The sequence below is a fragment of the Canis aureus genome, chromosome 16 (assembly GCF_053574225.1).
Source record: "Canis aureus isolate CA01 chromosome 16, VMU_Caureus_v.1.0, whole genome shotgun sequence".
NCBI classification, from domain to species: Eukaryota; Metazoa; Chordata; class Mammalia; order Carnivora; family Canidae; genus Canis; species Canis aureus.
Window position 1 is genome coordinate 49914894 of NC_135626.1, and position 19050 is coordinate 49933943.

A 19050-nucleotide genomic window follows, 5' to 3' on the forward strand; every position below is an offset into this window, starting at 1 on the left:
GGAGAGAGGACTGTTTCTGATTCTTTCTTTTAAGGTGAGGTTTTCCTTCTAGTCATTTTGCTCAGTGCAGAATGGCCAAAAACAAGTTGTATTGGGAAAAGGAGAAAAAGAGAGAGAGAAGGAAAGAAAAGAGAAAAAGAAAAAAGAAAAATGGAAGAAAAAAAGGAAAAAAGAGAAGAAAAAGCAAAAGAAAAAGAAAGAAAGGTGAAAAAAGAAAAGAGTGTGGGAAACAATCAGAAATCCAAAAGAAAAAAACAAACAAACACGGGGGAGTGAGTATCTTCTGATTCTGTATACTTTAAGTCCCTTGACTTCCCCTGGAACTTGTTCATCTAGCTGGTCTTCTGGGGGAGGGACCTGTTGTGCTGATTTTCAGGTGTGAACACTTGGGGGAGCTGCTCTGCCCCCTGCCTGGTTCAGGGCTCAGTGGGTGTTGTTTACCCCGTGAGGCCGCAGGAGGAACAACCCCAGTGGTTGCTGTAGCTCTGGAAACCTGGATTCAGCTCCCGCAGGAACTACTCCGTCTGCAGGGCCTGGAGGCTCCAGGGCGGGGTCGCTGATCTGCTCAGCTCAGGGCAGGGGCCTCCTTGCGGTCCTGGGCCCTCTGGGCCTCTGCCTGTCCCGGGGGGAGGCTGGATCCTGGGCTGTGTCCCGGCGCCCTGTGCTCCGGGTCTGCGCTGTTGGATTCGCTCCCGGCCCACAGCCCCCTCCGCGGAGCCCCCGCCCGAGCCCCTCCGAGCTGCTCCAGGTCCCGCCGCGCGCTGCAGCCCTTAGGGAGCTCGGCGCACTCTCCTGGGCGAGCAGGTGTCTGTTAGTGTCCCAGGGAGCCCGAGGGCATCCCCGCCCTCCTGGGGTCCTGCTCTAACTCCCCGCGAGCCCCTTTCCGCCCGGGAAGGTTGGTGCAGCTCCTGCTTTTCCAGGACGGGGCTCTCCTGTCCTGGGGACACTCGCCCCGGCCTCAGCCCGGCTCCTTGCGGGGCCCCTCCCCCTTGGAGGCCTTTTGTTTCTTTATTTCTTTTCCCCGGTCTTCCTACCTTGATAGAAGCGCGAACTCTTCTCACTGTAGCGTTTCAGCTGTTCTCTCTAATTCTCAGGCTGAATTCGTAGATTTTCAGGATGATTTGAAGGTTATCTAGGTAATTTGGTGGGGACAGGTGATTTGGAGACCCTACTCTTCCGCCGCCTGCCCCTCTTCTGTAAAATACATTTCAATAAATTGTTGTAAAAAATACAACATAATAAAGTATAAGTACAAATAACCAACTGTGAAAATATTTTCTGTAGCTATGACAATTGTGCTAATATCTTTAATTTATAAAGAGGACACTCAAATTAATAGGAAAAAACTGGGATCCCTGGGTGGCGCGGCGGTTTGGCGCCTGCCTTTGGCCCAGGGCGCGATCCTGGAGATCCGGGATCGAATCCCACGTCGGGCTCCCGGTGCATGGAGCCTGCTTCTCCCTCTGCCTGTGTCTCTGTCTCTCTCTCTCTCACTGTGTGCCTATCATTAAAAAAAAAAAAAAAAAAGGAAAAATCTCATATTCTAATATGATAATGGGCAAAAGGCAGGAACGAATAATTAAAAGACTGAAAGACAATGATATAAAAACAGTTTTTAACTTCATTGATAACAAAAAATCTAAACATTAATTAGATTCCATTTTTCATTTATCAAATTGGCAAGGATCAAAAAATGTGAAAATAATTTATTGTGGCCCGGGCATAATGGGAACCAGTATTTTTATCCATTTGTATATATCACAGCCTTAAACATGGTAAGATTTACAGGATCTACCAGAAGAATCTATGCAAAGAAAATGGCTTAAAGTTGGACAAAGATCACAGATATATAAGACCAAAACACTGGAGACTACCTAAGTGTTTAATAAAAAAGGAATGATTAATTATAAATACAACCTGATGATAGAGTCATTAAAAATAGTGTTTATATTGGGACGCCTGAGTGGCTCAGAGGTTGAGGGTTTGCCTTTGGCTCAGGCCCTGGGGTCAAGGGATCGAGTCCTACATCAGGCTTCCTGCATGGAGCCTGCTTCTCCCTCTGCCTGTGTCTCTGCCTCTCTCTCTGTCTCTCATGAATAAATAAATAAATAAAATCTTTTTTTAAAATGGTGTTTATAAAGAAGTTTTATTTTTTAAAATCAGTTTCTTCTTTTTTTTTTAAGATTTTATTTATTTATTTATTTATGAAAGACACAGAGAGAGAGAGAGGCAGAGACACAGGCAGAGGGAGAAGCAGGCTCCATGAAGGTAGCCTGATGTGGGATTCCATCCCGGGACTCCAGGATCATGCCCTGGGCCAAAGGCAGGCGCTAAACTGCTGAGCCACCCAGGGATTCCCTATAAAGAAGTTTTTGGCATGGTGGAATTCTTACACTCAAATTTTAGGATTAAGTGTAGGTTACATAAAATATACCCTAGGAGTTTTATTATCTATACATACATATACACAGAAGAAAAGAATAGAGAGAGCTATAATAAAAAAGGTACTATTACCTGGGATTATGGGTAATTGCATTTTTTTCTGTATGGTACTTTATATATTCCAGATTTTTCTCAAGTACCTAACACACAGTAGAGACCTGGATATTTGTTGAGTAAAATGTTTATCAGAAAAAATAGTTACGACAATTTGATTTTATTGTCCTTATCCTTTTCCTCACTTACCTTTGAAAGATTTCACACCCTCCAGTAATTCTTTCTCAAACACCTTTTTATCAGCTGTAAGATAAAACATTACTGAGTTTTTGATGATTCATAGAAATTAAAGTGTTTACTTTCAGAAAGGGAAAATTTAGAAATTTATCACAATTCATTTTCAATGAAATGCAAAGTATACAAGGCTATTGTTAGTAGCTAGTTTGCTGAATACACACAGCTTTTTCTTTCTCATTTTCTCTTCCCCAGTTTGACTTCACCTTTTCTTTGTTCAGCTTTCCTGCCCTTTCATCTTCTTCCGGCTTAGACCTTAGATTTCCCCAAAAGGAACAAAAGAACACGTTTGTCTTATGATAGGACCTCTGACTGAAGAGGTCCCAGTTCTTTAAATAATAAGAACAGAATTTTTTTAAATGCTAGGATTGAGTCTTTTAAAAAAATGTTTTTAATTGACATAAAATGTTTCAAACAGTAGAATTCTTTCTTTTTTTAAAAAAATGAGATTTATTTACTTGTTTTAGAGAGACAGAGAGAGAAAGCAAGAGAGAGCACATGAGCAGGAGGATGGGCAGAGGGGGAGGGAGAGAGAGAACCCTCAAGCAGACTCCCTGCTGAGTGTGGAGCCTCACTTAGGGCTCAGTCCCAGGGCCCGAGGTCATGACCTGAACTGAAACCAAGAGTTAGCCACTTAACTGACTGAGCCACCAAATAGTAAAATTTCTAATATGAAACCTTAAAAGAAACCTTCCATGAGGATACATAGTCATTGCAAACATGGTCCTTGTTCTCCCAGAGTTTAGGATAGTGCCATGCACAGAACAGATTTTCAATAACTATTTGTCAAATGAGTAAGTTTTTAGGTATCAGTGAAGTAGAACTTCAATGCTTACCAGAAACTGGCAGAGTTTTCAGAAGCTTTTTATGTTCCTTGTTTGTAATCTCTATTCCCATGTCTTTTAGAACATTTTTCAGGTCCTCAGTAGGAATCTTCTCTCCTTTGGTAAGAAATACATACATAATGAAACATCCTTCTCAGGTACAGGGGAAGAGCTAGGCATAATGAAGCCTTGTTTAGCTATTCAGAATCAAGAAGGGAGTTAGAAAATCTTTTTTTTTTTAAAGATTTTATTTATTTATTTATTCATGAGCGATGCACACAGAGAGGCAGAGACATAAGCAGAGGGAGAAGCAGGCTCCCTTTAGGGAGCCTGATGCGAGACTTGATCCCAGGACCCCGAGATCATGACCTGAGCCAAAGGCAGATGCTCAACCACTGAGCTACCCAGGTGCCCCGGGAGTCAGAATTTTTTTTAACCTAAGAGGATATCCTCAATGTAAGACAATTTCATATATAATCAATAAAACAGGGATTTAGATGTGTTTGATGAATAACTATTCAATCACTAATGTAATATCTGTATTTTCTCTCTTTTCCCTCTTCTCCTTCCCCTCCTCTAAGCCTCCCTGTGCCCTTTCCCTTCCCCTTCCTCTTCTTCTTTTACCTGGATAATGGGACTAGTTTTAAAAATGACAATAAAACCTGGTTCTCTGTAAAAATTTTCATGTAAATGTAAAAAAAATTTATATTTACATGATTACACTGTAAGCTGGGCATATCAGATTGGGGATATATTTGAAATCACATATCTAAAAATCCACCGAAGAGAAAAGAAAGCATAGAAAGCATAAGAACAAGAAGTCAGGGAAAAGAATGGGCCAATTTGGAAAAGAACTAAAACAATATTTAGAAATAAAAATATACCTATTGCACAGTTGTAGAGACAGCAAACTGGAAGAGAGGTTTAAGAAAAGCCAAAAACATAAAAATAGGGAAAATATGGAAAGAAAGACATGAAGAGCAGAATGAGAAGGTTCAACAAACATGTACTAGGAGTTTCCAAAAGAGAGGCAATATGTGAAACATGAGGTCTGAGAGATTCTAAAACTTGATGAGAGGCATAAATGTTCAGTTTCAGGAATCATAAGTTCCAAGTAGGAAAAATGAAAAGAAGTCCACACTTGGCCACATGATAATGAGAATTTCAAAGATAGAGATAATCTTAAGAGTTACAAGAGAAAAAGAGATTAACTCTAAACAAACAATGAAGACTTACAGCTGACTTTTAGCAGCAAAAAGAGAGGCCAGAAAACAGTCCATCTACATATATTGTGTGTATTTTCTTCTTTCTCCCTTTTTTCCCCTTTTAAATTTGAATACACATTTATTATAGGTTAACTTTACAGGTTTAAATTTAGGTTAAATATTCAGTTGGGACTGTAACTAAATTTGAGAATTAACATAGCCCAGAGATAGCGTGACTCTCTCAGAGACTGTTAGAACTTTGTTTCTCCGCATTCTGGGGAGTGAATGAAGACCTCTTCATTTGTATAAAGGACAGTTGCCTCTTACAACTTGGAAATGCAGAGTTATTATGTTGTTATATGGAAGTTGAGTTCAAATATGTGTAGAAGGGTGCATAGCTGAGTAGCCCAAAGGGTAGGCTATTTCAGCTGTTTAATTATTATCTCTTAGCTCCAATCCTACCCTTCTAACCTCTGCTTTGGGATGCTGAGGCTCGGACTCTAGACCACATTTTTCTTTTGCTGGCTGGTTCTATATTAAATTCTGCCAATGTATGGGTGGTGGGACAGGGGAGGGAGGGAAAGAGAGAGAGGGAGAGAGAGAGAGAGAGTCTGAAAAGCTGTCAGAAGTTCCTTCCCTGTAGCAATAGATGAATCCAGTTTCAACTTTGTGGAACCAGTATCATTACACTTTTTGGAGATACTAGCAGCACACTTCAGGGTTCTAGGTAGAATGATAATCTAGGAGTCTTTGACATAGTCAAAGCATGCATGACTCAAGGCTGAGTGTAAAATAAAGATATTTTCAAAGACTAACTCTTGTTGAAATGACTAAGACGGATGTACTTCAGGAAGAATGAAACTGAACCCAATAAAGAACAGAAGTAAAAAGCAATGGTGAGCAAAGAAAGTGCTAAGTGTATTTAAGTTTTGAAAGACTGGATTGAAATTGCTCTGCCCTTGCTTTCAATATATCCACTTGGCAAAAGCTCAATCCTGTTTAAATACAAGTTTGTGCTTACTCTGTGCTGCAGCCAGGCAGCTGAATTAGTGTTAAAGTGAACTGTGCTGACTGTTCTCATTTTAAATGGATCATGAACCTCAGGTGAGTCCTTAATTCTTCTGGATGACCACACTACACTTTGCTAGGTATTAACTTTCCTGCTTTTCTTGCTGACTATATCACTTTTTTTCTTTTCAAACCACCACTTCCTCCTCTTCCATTTGATCATAAATTCTTTTATCTCTTTAATTAAAAAAAAGCCTTCTCTTGACACCACTTTCGACTTACTTGCCTCTTTGTTCCACTTCTTTGCTCCCCTTTGCAGCAAAATTTCTCAGATATTCACACCTTTTCTAAATCCTGTCTTCCCATTTTCTCTTTTTTTAAAAAAAAATTTAGCTTGAATTCAATTTAGTTAACATATACTGTATTATTAGTTTCAAGGGTAGAATTTAGTGATTCATCAGTTGCATTTAACACCTAGTGCTCATTGCATCAAGTGCCCTCCTTAATGCCCATCACCCTGTTACCCCATACCCCCAGGCACCTCTCCTCCAGCCACCCTCAGTTTATTTCTTATAGTTAAAAGTCTCTTATGGTTTGTCTCCCTCTCTGTTTTTATCTTATTTTATTTTTCCTTCCGTTCCCCTATGTTCATCTGTTTTATTTCTTAAATTCTACATTGTTGGTGAAATCATATGGTATTGGGATGCCTGGGTGGCTCAGTGGTTGAGCCTCTGTCTTTGGCTCTGGTTGTGATCCCAGGGTCCTGGAATTGAATCCCGCATCAGGATCCCCACGGGAACCTGCTTCTCTCTCTGCCTATGTCTCTGCCTCTCTCTCGCTCTCTCTCTCATGAATAAATAAAATCTTTAAAAAACAAAAGAAATCATATGGTATTTGTCTTTCTCCAACTGACTTATTTCGCTTAGCATAATACCCTCTAGTTCCACCCACATCATTGCAAATGGCAAGATTTCATTCTTTTTGTTGGCTGAGTAATATTCTAGTGTGTGTGTATCTATCATCTATCTATCTATCTATCTATCTATCTATCTATCTATCATCTCCATACATCTGTTGATGGACATCTGGGCTCTTTCCTTATTTTGGCTATTGTCAACATTGCTGTTATATACACTGGAGTGCATATGCCCCTTTGAATCACTATGTTTATATCTTTTGGATAAATACCTAGTAGTGCAATTGTGGGGTAGTTCTATTTTCAGATTTTTGAGGAACCTCCATAGTATTTTCCAGAGTGGCTGTACCAGTTTGCATTCCCACTTACAGTCTAAGAGGGTTCCCCTTTCTCTGTATCTTCACCAACATTTGTTGTTTCCCTAGTTGTTCATTTTAGCCATTCTAACTGATGTGAGTTGGTATGTCATGATGGTTTTGATTTATATTTACCTTACCATTTTCTCTTAAACTCTCTTCAGTCAGGCTTCTTTCCACCCTCACTACCTGAAACTTCTCTTTTTGGTATCACTGATTTTGTGATATTTTTGGTATTTTGTGATTGAGATCACTAACGTGGCCACATGCGATGGCCACTTTTCAGGTCTTATCTTACTTGACCTATTGATCTGTTTGACTGTTGATTTGTCTTCCTGGCTTATACCTGTAGCAGATGCTATAGATGCCTGGATCATTTCTCTTCAACACTTACCAGTTAATGCATGCTAGTCCAAGTTTCAATTGCTGGTGTCTCTTTGTCTGAGGGATTTCTTCAGTTGCCAGAGCTCACTCTGCTTATGCTCTACTGCTAGAAATGCCAGTGGAGCAATATTGCCTCCTTCTCCTTGAGCATTTCTCAACCAATGACTGAGAGGGGTTTGTGTAAAAGTAACCTAGAATTTCCCAGATATTCTCCAGTGGAATTAAGTTCCAGTTACCTTCTTGGTAACTTGCCTGATAAACCCATATTTTATTTGCTGCCTTCATTCACGTTTCACTTCCCTACTCCCCTGTGATTTATATTTACCTTACCATTTTCTCTTAAACTCTCTTCACTGCCTGAAACTTCTCTTTGCTGAAGTTTGAAGTTTGCTGAAGTTTTCAGAGTCCTGTGTTTTCTGGGCTCACCGCCCATGTAAACTACCTGTATACATGATCCTTGTCTCAGGGTTTGTGTCTGGGGATACCCGACCTAGTATACTTATTTGGATTTCAGAACACCATATTCTCTTGGTTTTCTACCTACTTTACTGGTCACTTCTTGGTTTCTTTTGCTTTAACATTTAATGTTGAAGTGCTCTAGCATTACTCTTTAGTTCTCTTTCCTTCTTCATATATATTCACTCCTTTGGTGAATTCATTCAATCTCATGGCTTTAAATACCATCTATATGCCTATGGCTTTCAATTCTATATTTGCAGCTAAGATATCTCTTGAACTTGTGACTGTCTGGTAACTTTTACCTGATATCTCTATTTCGGAGTCTAATAGGTATCTTAAAATGTCTCAAACTGAACTCCTAGTTTTCTTCCAACTAAACTTGTATTTCTGGCAACTTTCTCCAGGCTCCAAGGGCAAGTCTGTCCAGTCAGTTGTTCAGGACAAAAATCTTAAGAGTCATCCCTGACTTCTCCCTCTATCTAGTTTCCATGAGGAAATCCTGTTGACTCTTTTTATTTTTTTTAATTGAGATATAATTGACATATATCATTATTTTAGTTTCAGGTGTACAACATAATGGTTTGATATTGGTATAAATTATGAAATGACCACCACAAGAAGTCTAGTTAAAATCCATCATCACAATAACTCCTTTTAAAATATATTCAGAATCCAGCCACTTTTTATCATTTTCATTGATTTCTACCCTGATATGAATCACCATAATTTCTTTTATTTATTTATTTTTTATTTATGATAGTCACAGAGAGAGAGAGAGGCAGAGACAGGCAGAGGGAGAAGCAGGCTCCATGCACCGGGAGCCCGACGTGGGACTTGATCCCGGGTCTCCAGGATCGCGCCCTGGGTCAAAGGCAGGCGCCAAACCTTTGCGCCACCCAGGGATCCCTGAATCACCATAATTTCTAACATGGATTACTTTAAAAGCCCTTTTAGGGCTCTACTCACTACTCCTCCCCCACTCCTTGAGTCTGTTCTCCACACAGAATCCAGGAAGATCTGATGAAAGCATAGATCAGATCATATCATGCCTCTGGTCTAAAACCTACAGTGGCTTTCCATTTCTCGCAGAAGAAAGCCTAAATCCTGGCAGAGCTTTCAGAGTCCTGACTAATCTTGCTTTCATCACCTGCCTCTCCTCATCTCTTATTATTTTTTTCCTTCCTTATTCAGCTTCAGCTACATTGGTCTTCTTGCTGTTCCTTGAATAGTCCAGGCTCGTTCTTGCCTTTGGGTCTTAGTCCCTGCCCCTTCTTCCTAAAATTCTTTTTCTAGAAGTCTCCACATGGACAAAACCCTCACCTCCTTCAAGTATTTGCTCAAATGTCACCTTCTCAAGGAGGCCTGATTAGCTGTTTAAAGCCACAAGTGACTCTTTCTCCAATATGCCTTGCCCTTCCAATCTCCTTCAGTCTACTTTTCATTGTTTTCTATAGCATCTATCACTTTCTAACATATTTTATAATGACTTATTATGTCAATTGTTTATTGCTTGTTTCCCTGCTAATATTTAAGCTCCAGGGGAGCAATGATCTTTGCTGTGTTTGCTGATGAATCCTAAGTGTCTAGAACAATGCTTGGCATGTAGTAAGTGCTGAGCAAACAGTTCTTAAGTGAATAAATGGAGGGATAAAACACTATTGTGTTAAAAATATAGTTCCATATAAAACCTTAAGACCATATAATATATTCATCACTGTAACATCTTGCTCACCTGTAATATTTTTAACTTCATCCATCAACACATTTAAGTCAATCTTCCCATTATCTTTAAGGCAAAAAAGCATCAAAAAGATTTTTAGAAAAATTGAAATAGAAACTCCAAATTCAACCATTTAAAAACATTTTTGCTAGAAGTTTATTATTTTTCATGTCATCAATTTAAATTAATATAGCTCCTGTATTTTACACTATCAAAATCCATACAGCACAACACATTAGCAAGGTTTAAAGCACTCTTTTCCTTCAAGACAATCTATTATTTATTAGGCTACTCTTTTTCAGGCATGGGTCTGAAATGTCTTAAGAGTTAAAAAATTTAAAAAAAAAAAAAAAAAAAAGAAAAGAAAAAAAAAAAAAGAGTTAAAAAATTTTATTTCCTCCTCGCCCGGCCACCCGCGCGCCCCACTCCCCACCGGCCGCATCCCAATGTGCCCCCCCCCACCCACGTCTCCCACTGCCGCCTGCCCCAGGCATGGCCCAGGGCCTCGCCTCACTATGGCAGCAGCACGGCACAGCATGCTCGACTTCAAGCTCGGCGCCAGAGCTGATGGCGAGACCATTCTAAAAGGCCTCCAGTTCATTTTCCAGGAGCAAGGGATGACGGAGTTGGTGTACACCTGGCAAGACCATGGTTATCTTTCGACCTACATAAACAAAAACGGCAGCTTTGCCAATTCGATAATTTACCCACATGGATTTGTGTTGTTGGATTCAGAGTTATGGTGGCGATATGCAAGGCCAAGAAGTTAACAGTCTTTTGAACAAAGTAGAAGAAAGAATGAAAGACTGAGTCAGGACAGTACTGAGCGGGTGAAGCAGTTACCACCCATACTTCGAGGAGGGGCCATTGACAGATACTGGCCCACTGCTCATGGTCGCCTGGTTGAGTATGACATAGATGAAGTAGTGTATGATGAAGATTCACCTTATCAGAACACTAAAATTTTACACTCGAAGCAGTTTGGATATATTCTCATCCTTAGTGGGGATGTTAATCTGGCGGAGAGTGATTTGGCGTTTACCCAGGACATCAAGGGCAGTGGAAAAGAAGACTACAGTGGCAAAGATGTACTGATTCTGGGGGGTGGAGATGGGGCATATTATGTGAAATAGTCAAACTGAAACCAAAGATGGTCACTATGGTAGAGATTGACCAAATGGTGATTGATGAATATAAGAAATACATGCGGAAAACATGTGGTGACGTCTTAAACAATCTTAAAGGAGACTCCTATCAGGTTCTAATAGAAGACTGTATTCCAGTACTGAAGAGGTACGCCAAAGAAGGGAGAGAGTTTGATTATGTGATTAATGATTTGACAGCTGTTCCAATCTCCACATCTCCAGAAGAAGATTCCACATGGGAGTTTCTCAGACTGATTCTTGACCTCTCAATGAAAGTACTGAAACAAGATGGGAAATATTTTACACAGGGTAACTGTGTGAATTTGACAGAAGCCTTGTTGCTCTATGAAGAACAGCTTGGGCACTTGTATTGTCCTGTGGAATTCTCAAAGGAGATCATCTGTGTTCCCTCATACTTGGAATTGTGGGTATTTTACACTGTTTGGAAGAAAGCTAAACCTTGAAGACCAATCTCTTCTAATCATGTGTGCTGCAAATAGCCTTCCTGACCTTCATAGGCTATACATGACATAGAAATGAGTCAGGCAATTGATTGTGAATTCCTTCAAGTTTTCTTTTTTTTTAATTATTATTTTTAATTTAAACAAAGCAAATGGAAAATGTATATTTTGATGCGCTAGGGTGTTAATTTTTTTGAAAGTCAGCTGAAGGGGTGGTAGAAAGGGAGGTGGGCGGGGGGGTGGGGGTGACTGGGTGACAGGCATTGAGGGGGGCACTTGTTGGGATGAGCACTGGGTGTTATGCTATATGTTGGCAAATTGAACTCCAATTAAAAAAAAAGTCAGCTGAAGGATGATTAGACAGCACAGCAAAGGCTACTAAATGCACTGAACTCCTAGAATGTGATTTTTGTTACTTTTCTGTGTGTGTGTGTGGGGGGGTGCTTCTTTGTTTTGTTTCAGTAGACTTCAAATTCAGTTGTTTGGAGGAATGAACATCATTGTTTTATTCTGGAGGGAAGTTCTTTGATGGTGTTTCTTTCCCAAAAAAATTGACCTAGATATTAAAATTTGGTGCTAAAAAAAAATAATAAAATTTGGTGCTTATAAGAAAGAGTTAAGAAAAAATGAATAGCAATGCTTTGATTAAAATTATAAATGAGACGAAAAAACAAAGAGTTAAAAAATTTTATTTAAAAATTATGTTTCCATTTTGTCAGTGCTGATTTTACCTCTGGGCTTATGATCACTTTGGCATCAAGTGATCCCCTTAAAGGACAGAATGCTGGTATGCTTGTCTGGCTGCTCTTAGGTTGCCAACATGATAATCATCATGTTGATATATTCAGTTAAGTTCCCAAGTATGATGACAAAACTTTTGTTTTGCAATACCTATCCTTAGTTGAAAGACTTTTTCATAATTGATGCACTTAGTTCCTTTAGTCTGTTTCTCAAAATCTGAAGTTACTAGAAGTCAATGGATACAGTTTTAGTAGTTTGTAAACCTGCAAGTTTGAGAAAGACTGGATTGAAATGTTAAGATAGTACTTAAAAGATGTTATTGCTCTAATAGGCAAGATTTAGTTTGGAACCTTAAAGCTGCCTATGGGACATGCTCTTTCTCCACTTATGACTTGGTCAAGGTGGTAATCCATCACTACTCAAATGTGTTCACACTCTTGTTTTATGTGTAATAATAATCCTAAGATTGTAAATTCCCCTAAGGGTGAGATACCAAGAATCATTTGTATTCCAATTATCTCAGCATTAGTTTAAAGGTCTGCACAAGATTGATGCTCCATAAATGTTTACTAAATAATTAAATTCCAGTAGGCACACTACTTGACTTCTCTGTGCCTTAGTTTCCTTATATGTAAAACGTGGGTAAAAATAGAACCTGACTTGTAGAGTTTTTTGCAAGATCTAATAAGACAATATATGTAAAATGCTTAAAACAGTACCTTGAATGTGTCAGGACCGTAGTGTTGGCCATTTCTATTTAATGCTGGATTAGCAATAGGGACTCAAAGATTAAAATCTTTAGTATTCTGTTAGATCCTGGCATTTCCTGTGAAGAGTGACACTTGCCATCTATATGGGGCAGGATTCTTGGTGATCCTTCCCTAGTGATAGCCATTGGGCCAGTTTGATAGCTATGATAAAGGCCTACTCACTCTTTCTTTTTCTTCTTTTCATATACATCCTATCTTCAGTCATTCCAGAACTGAGACTAGCCTCAAGTCCAAAGTTTGGCTAAGGGATATATTGACACTCAAAACTCTCACCATCAACTGGTAGGCGATCCTTCAGTTCCTTGATTTCTTTCTCCTTAAGATCAATTCCCATGTTTTTCAAGAAAATGTCTTCCTTATTTGGAGATATCTTCACCCCTTAGGAGAGAAAGGGATGGGATATGAAAAATATTTGTAATGTAGAGTGGGTTATTCTAGGTCATGCTTAGATATCAGTACTACATATACAATGAAGAGCAAAGAACAGTTAAACTATCCAAGTAAATGTGGTTTTGGTATGTAAGTCAGAAATTCTTAAATTCTGATCTGTGAGATTCCGTTAGGACTTTTAGGAAAATATCTAAGAGAAGATAGTAAGGAGTTAAGGGTATTTGTAAGTCAAGGCAAAGACTAAAAATCAGCCTTTATACGTGTGTTTGCACAGAATTCAAAACTTGCTAAATCAATGGATTAACTATAAATCAATCCATCCATCCATCCATCCATCCATCCATCCAACCATCCATTCAACCAGCCATCTGTTGAGCAATCCATGGATTTACTGTATCACAATACTCTGGGAAACTTTTTGAGGACATATGTTTCTAGATACTATCTCTGGAAATTCAAGGTCAATATGACTAGAAAGGGGCCTAGTGTTTTGAATGCTGTATTTTCCCCCTTATGATTCTGATGTACAATTTTATTTGGGAACCACTGCTTTTGGGTTACTATATTTAAAACATTTTGGTGACTATAGTGTGCTTAAAGTATATAAAGAATAAACACTGACTTAAATGGCTGGGGTAGGTGGGATTAATAATCTGAAAATTGTAAAATAGTAAGAGTTTTTGAAAATAAAAGCAAAGCTTGATGACCGGTTTTACTTGCCCTTGCATCATGCTTCTTACTCACCTTAAAGAAACCTTAACTCTTTCATCAATCTGTTCACATACACCTTTCCCTTGGCTGGAAGAAAGGGAAAAATTCAGTTTCAGGCAGTACTGTTGATATTTAAATGAATTTAAGTAAAACATGCATAAATTCAGAAACACAGACTTTTAAGTGTTTTATTCTAAAAATTCATATTATTTCACTTCCAGGAATAAAACTTAAGGGTGGAAACAGTTCTCAGTTTGGTGAAATCATTTTAGAGATGGGACTTGGGGGGATGAAACATTCCTTAAATAGAAAGTATTAGTTACAAAAGTTCACACACTCAACTTTCCTTGAAGGCCACTGTGATTTGTTTTCCCTCCCACTGTGATATTTTTAGTGCTTACCATCAACTGGAAGCTTATTCTGTAGTTTCAGGCCTTTATCTTCTGTGAACATTATCCCCATATTTCCTAGAAAGGTTTTCAGGTTACTCATATCAACCTTCTCACCTTTATTATTTTTTAAAAATCTTATTTATTTATTCATGAGACACACACACACACACACAGAGAGAGAGAGAGAGAGAGAGAGGCACAGACACAGGCAGAGGGAGAAGCAGGCTCCATTCCATGCAGGGAACCTGCCATGGGACTCGATCCCGGGTCTCCAGGACCACAACCGGTACTGAAGGTGGTGCTAAGCCACTGAGCCACCCGGGCTGCCCCAACCTTCTCACCTTTAAAAAGTAAAAGGTGGTAATGGTTGAAAATTGAGGAATGATGATCCTATATTATAAAAAAATGCTGATATGGCATTTGTTGATTAAACAATGATGTAAAGCTGAAAGAATGCTAGCAAAGACATATTCCTAGAGCTTTCTGGCTAAAACAGTGATGATTAAATTTAGGCTAGGAGTCAGTAGATGTAAACATTCATCAGTATATAGAGTGAGAGAATAATCAATAAGGAAAACAATGCTATTGAAGTATAATTTTGTGTAAACATTAAAATCTTGGTTTTGCAGAGTCTTTTTTTAAGGTTTATTTATTTATTCAAGAGAAACACACAGAAAGAGAGGCAGAGATAGAGGCAGAAGGAGAAGCAGGCTCCTCACAGGAAGTAACCTGGGATCCGACCCTGAGCCGAAGGTAGATGCTCAACCACTGGGCCACCCACGTGTCTCTTGCAGAGTCTTCTTAATTATATAACATGGAACCACACAGAGCTTTTCTCCAGGGGCTACTTTCTTAACCCAGACTGGCTCTCTGTCATGCCTCAGGGATTTGGTGGGCTTGGTTTCTTCTCTTCTTGGCGGTTACTATCACCCAGTATACTTTTTGGACTTCCAGTAAGGGTGGCTGGGAAATTAGATGTAGTCTTCTAAGCTCCCTTCTTTTGAGTGTCCCAGAAAAACTAGCACTTGGATATTTTTATTCTTAGGGCTTTAATGTAAAGTGCCAAAGGGAGACAGACAAGGGAATACCAGACTGTCCTAAAAATGGACAACACACAAAGCTAACAAGTTTTGTTTGGTAATGGACTTGGTTTTAGTTCCTGGCTAGAAGGGTGGGAATTACCACTTAGCTCTGCCCCCCTTAGCCATTTCCCAATCCACTTGTAAGATGGTTATGTGAAACTTTCCTTCATGATGGCTCTTCCCTCTAGCTTGAAGATGCAGTTTAGCAACAAAAACAACAAAATGGTAATTATGTGAGGTGAAGAATGTGTTAACCATATTGTGGTAAATATTCTGAAATACATATGTATATCAAATCATCTCATTGTGTACCTTAAACTTATACAATGTTATATATCAATTATATCTCAATAAAGCCCGTGTGTGTGTGGGGGTGGGGTGGGGGGGAAGATGCCATTTAGGTGGACAGTTTGGACCTCCTAATCATTTCCAATTCCAGAAAAAGAAAACTCTTACTTGTAGTCCTCTGGAACCATACTGCAGTGCTTCCATTGGGAGGATAATATCTAGGGAGTTAGCCAGTCTTCTGCATAAGTGCCTGGTAGGAAGTGTGCACAAGAGTTGTTTTCCCCTAACTGCTTCAGACCTCTTATGTGACACCTTGGACTATTGGAGCTTCTACTATCCCCCTGTAACCAGCCAAGGGAATAACTCTTCAGACAAAACAGAGCAATTTCCTAGTCTGCCAACTTGATCACGTTTTGACATACATGGGCCCTTTGCTTCAAGATTATCAGTCTAATCACACCTTTTATCTGTATCATCCCCATTCTTCAGAATGTAAGTCTGCAAAATTATATGTCCTCTCAAATCTAGTCTGTGTTTTACCACTTTGATTTTTCTTTCCATTGTTAGGATTTTTTTCACTCTTCCCAAAGTGCCTTCTTGGACTCATTATTTCATTGAATATGAATTTCTCTATATCTTTAGTCTCTTTACAGACTCTTCTTCCCCAACTGAACACTGCCTGTTCCTGATAGATTTTTCTTTTTCCTTTTCTTTCTTCTGAGAGAAAACTTCTCTTTTTTTCTATATCCCATTTGCCTTAGGGCTTGCAATCTCCTAGATCCAGATTGCTGCTTTCTGGCCATACTCAAACCTCTCCTCTTGTTAGAATTATGGTATTTGGCTTTCTTTTTATTGTCACTGACTTTTTGGTCACTTCAGGAACTTGTCCTATTACTTATAGACTTCTTGCACCCAAATTCCTGGCATCATTATAGGGAATTCCAGTCTTTGTCTGGATAGTTAACTCCACAATATGGCTTCCAAATTTCTTGAGCTCTTTATTCTCAGTGATTGTCTCCTAAATTCTGTACTAGTTAGCCATCATGGATATCCTGAACTTTGTCATCACCTGGAGATGTTTTGCCTCTAAAATCTTAAATTCTAACATACTTTTTACTTTTTGGCCAGAACCTCATATTACTCTTTTACTTCCTTACTCCTACCACACCCATTATAGTGTTTCTATAGAGACTTTCATTTCCTCCTCTCTCACTTTTCTCCAAGTTCATAATTTCCATCATAACCTCACTTCCTCTCTTATCCGCACTACTTAACCACTCTCTTGACTATACTTTTAATATCTTTATGCTTTTACTCTTTCAGCACATCAGCCTTCATAATCTCCTACTTTGGTCCAACTTAAGAATATCATAATCATGTGAAAAGTTGCCATTACTTATTTATAATATCTGACTTTGGTTAGACTCTTGGCACTTATCAGCAAGGCTTTCATATATTCCTCACCAACTTTAGTTCTTATTCTCTATCAGAGTTATCCAAAATCATCAACACTTTCCTTAAAGTCCTCTACCCCACCACTGGGCCCTTTCTTTTAGTAGATGATTGTTTCCTACTATACTGGGAAACTTGAAGCTTTTAGGTAAAGTCCTCTGAATTTTACTCCCATATATATGTAGATTCTCTGTATCTGTATCCTTCCTGACTTGAAGTCTGCTTGTCTCAGAAAAAAAGGTGGCCTCAGATTCTTACATATTTAACTGCCTGGGTTCAATCTCCCTTAGATGTCTTATGGGAACCTCAAACTCGATATGAACAAAATGAAAACTGTATCTTTATTTCTAAATTTATTTTACTGAATTCCTTATTTTGGTCAATGTCACTGTCACCCATCCAACTACCCAGCTCAGAAACTGAGGCATTATCCTTCATTCAATCCTTTTGCTCTATCTCTATACCTGATCAGTAACCAAATTCTACAGGTTCTATATCTGTAACATCTCTTCTATATGTCCCTTCCTCTCAAGTCTCATAGAGAATTATTTACTTCTGCCCTTTATTTTCTTTTGCCTGGACAGTTACAATATGTTTTCTAGATTCTTTCCTTCACTCTTTTCTTGTACACACACCTCCATCCATCCCTTATATAATTGCTGCTAGAGCAATATTTTCTAATTTGTAAATTTAATCACATGGTCCCCTGCTTAAAATCCTAGAATGACTCCCCTCTCTGTGCAGGATGAAATTAATACTCCTTTACTAGATATTCAAGGCCATTTGTGATTTGTCTCTTATATTTGTTCCCTATTACTGTAACAAATTACCAAAAACATGGTGGCCTAAAACAATACAGTTTCTCTTATACTTCTGGAGATTAGAAGCCCAAAATTAGTTTCACTCTGCTAAAGTCAATGTATTAGGTGGGATGGTTCCATGTTCTACTTCTAGAGACCACTTACACTCCTTAACTTACTCCCCTTCTTCCATCTTTAAAGTCAGCAATGCAGCATCTTGCTTCTGCTGTTGCATTGCCCTCTACTTTTTCTTTTCTTTTCTCTCTTTTTTTTTTAAAGTGATTTATACTGCAAGCCTATTCTACTTTTTTGTGTGTGTGGCTTTTTAAAAAATTTTTATTTATTTATGATAGTCACACAGAGAGAGAGAGAGAGAGAGGCAGAGACGCACACAGGCAGAGGGAGAAGCAGGCTCCATGCACCGGGAGCCCGATGTGGGATTCAATCCCGGGTCTCCAGGATCGCGCCCTGGGCCAAAGGCAGGCGCCAAACCGCTGCACCACCCAGGGATCCCTCCCTCTACTTTTTCTGTTATCAATAGTCACCTTGCTTTCCTAAGGATACTTGTGATTATATTTAGGTCCCAACTGTATAATCAAGGATAACTTCCCCATCTCAAGATCCTTAGTCACATCACCATGGTCCCTTTGCCTATATAAGGTAACATTCCTCAAGTTCTGGAGATTAGGACCTGGATATCTTTGGGAGCCATTACTCAGCCCACCACATCCTACATCATACTCTCTAAGTTTATTCTTTGCCAAACTCCTGACAGCATTTATGCTTTAGCTACTCCAGATTTTTTCTAGTTCCTTAAAGCATCATATGGTTTCTCATTTTGGTGCCTTTATTATTATTTTTTTCTCTATCAGGTATGCCCATCCTACTCTCCCTGGTAAGCCTGACTTATAGTTTAAAGATCACCTCATGTGTTGCCCATTCTATTAAAGCGTTTCCCAATTTCTCTTCCTCAGGTGCAAGTGGCCATTCTTTACTTTGTATAGGTTTTTAACATAGCACTGATAACATTTTATTGCATTTATTTATATGTTTTTTTCTTGCTCCAGCTAAATGAGCTCTTGGAAGGTTGGTTTTTGTAGATCCACACTTGGGATATATAGATGTTGAATAATGAGGTAATAAAGATCTAACCCACCTGTAAAAAGTTTTCCTTCATCCATTACTACACTTACTTTAATTTTCTCCTCATCTGTAA

The 19050-nt window shown here is 39.0% G+C and overlaps 1 protein-coding gene and 1 pseudogene across 5 annotated transcripts in view; one reads left to right on the forward strand and one right to left on the reverse strand.

Moving 5' to 3' along the window:
• EFCAB3 (EF-hand calcium binding domain 3) overlaps positions 1–19050 on the reverse strand; it is a 93203-nt gene extending 74153 nt beyond the window's left edge. For 3 of the 5 annotated variants that reach the window (XM_077853930.1, XM_077853933.1, XM_077853928.1), the window contains exons 1-7: positions 18991–19050; positions 13854–13907; positions 12993–13097; positions 9615–9668; positions 3567–3671; positions 2686–2739; positions 1035–1194 (exon numbers count right to left, since the gene is read on the reverse strand). The gene's annotated coding sequence lies outside the window, so the exon portion shown is untranslated. Of the gene's footprint in view, positions 1–1034; positions 1195–2685; positions 2740–3566; positions 3672–9614; positions 9669–12992; positions 13098–13853; positions 13908–14221; positions 14288–18990 lie in introns of those variants that run through there. The other 2 variants (XM_077853929.1, XM_077853931.1) reach the window with 2 other exon arrangements.
• On the forward strand, positions 10051–11407 carry LOC144285383 (spermine synthase pseudogene; annotated as a pseudogene).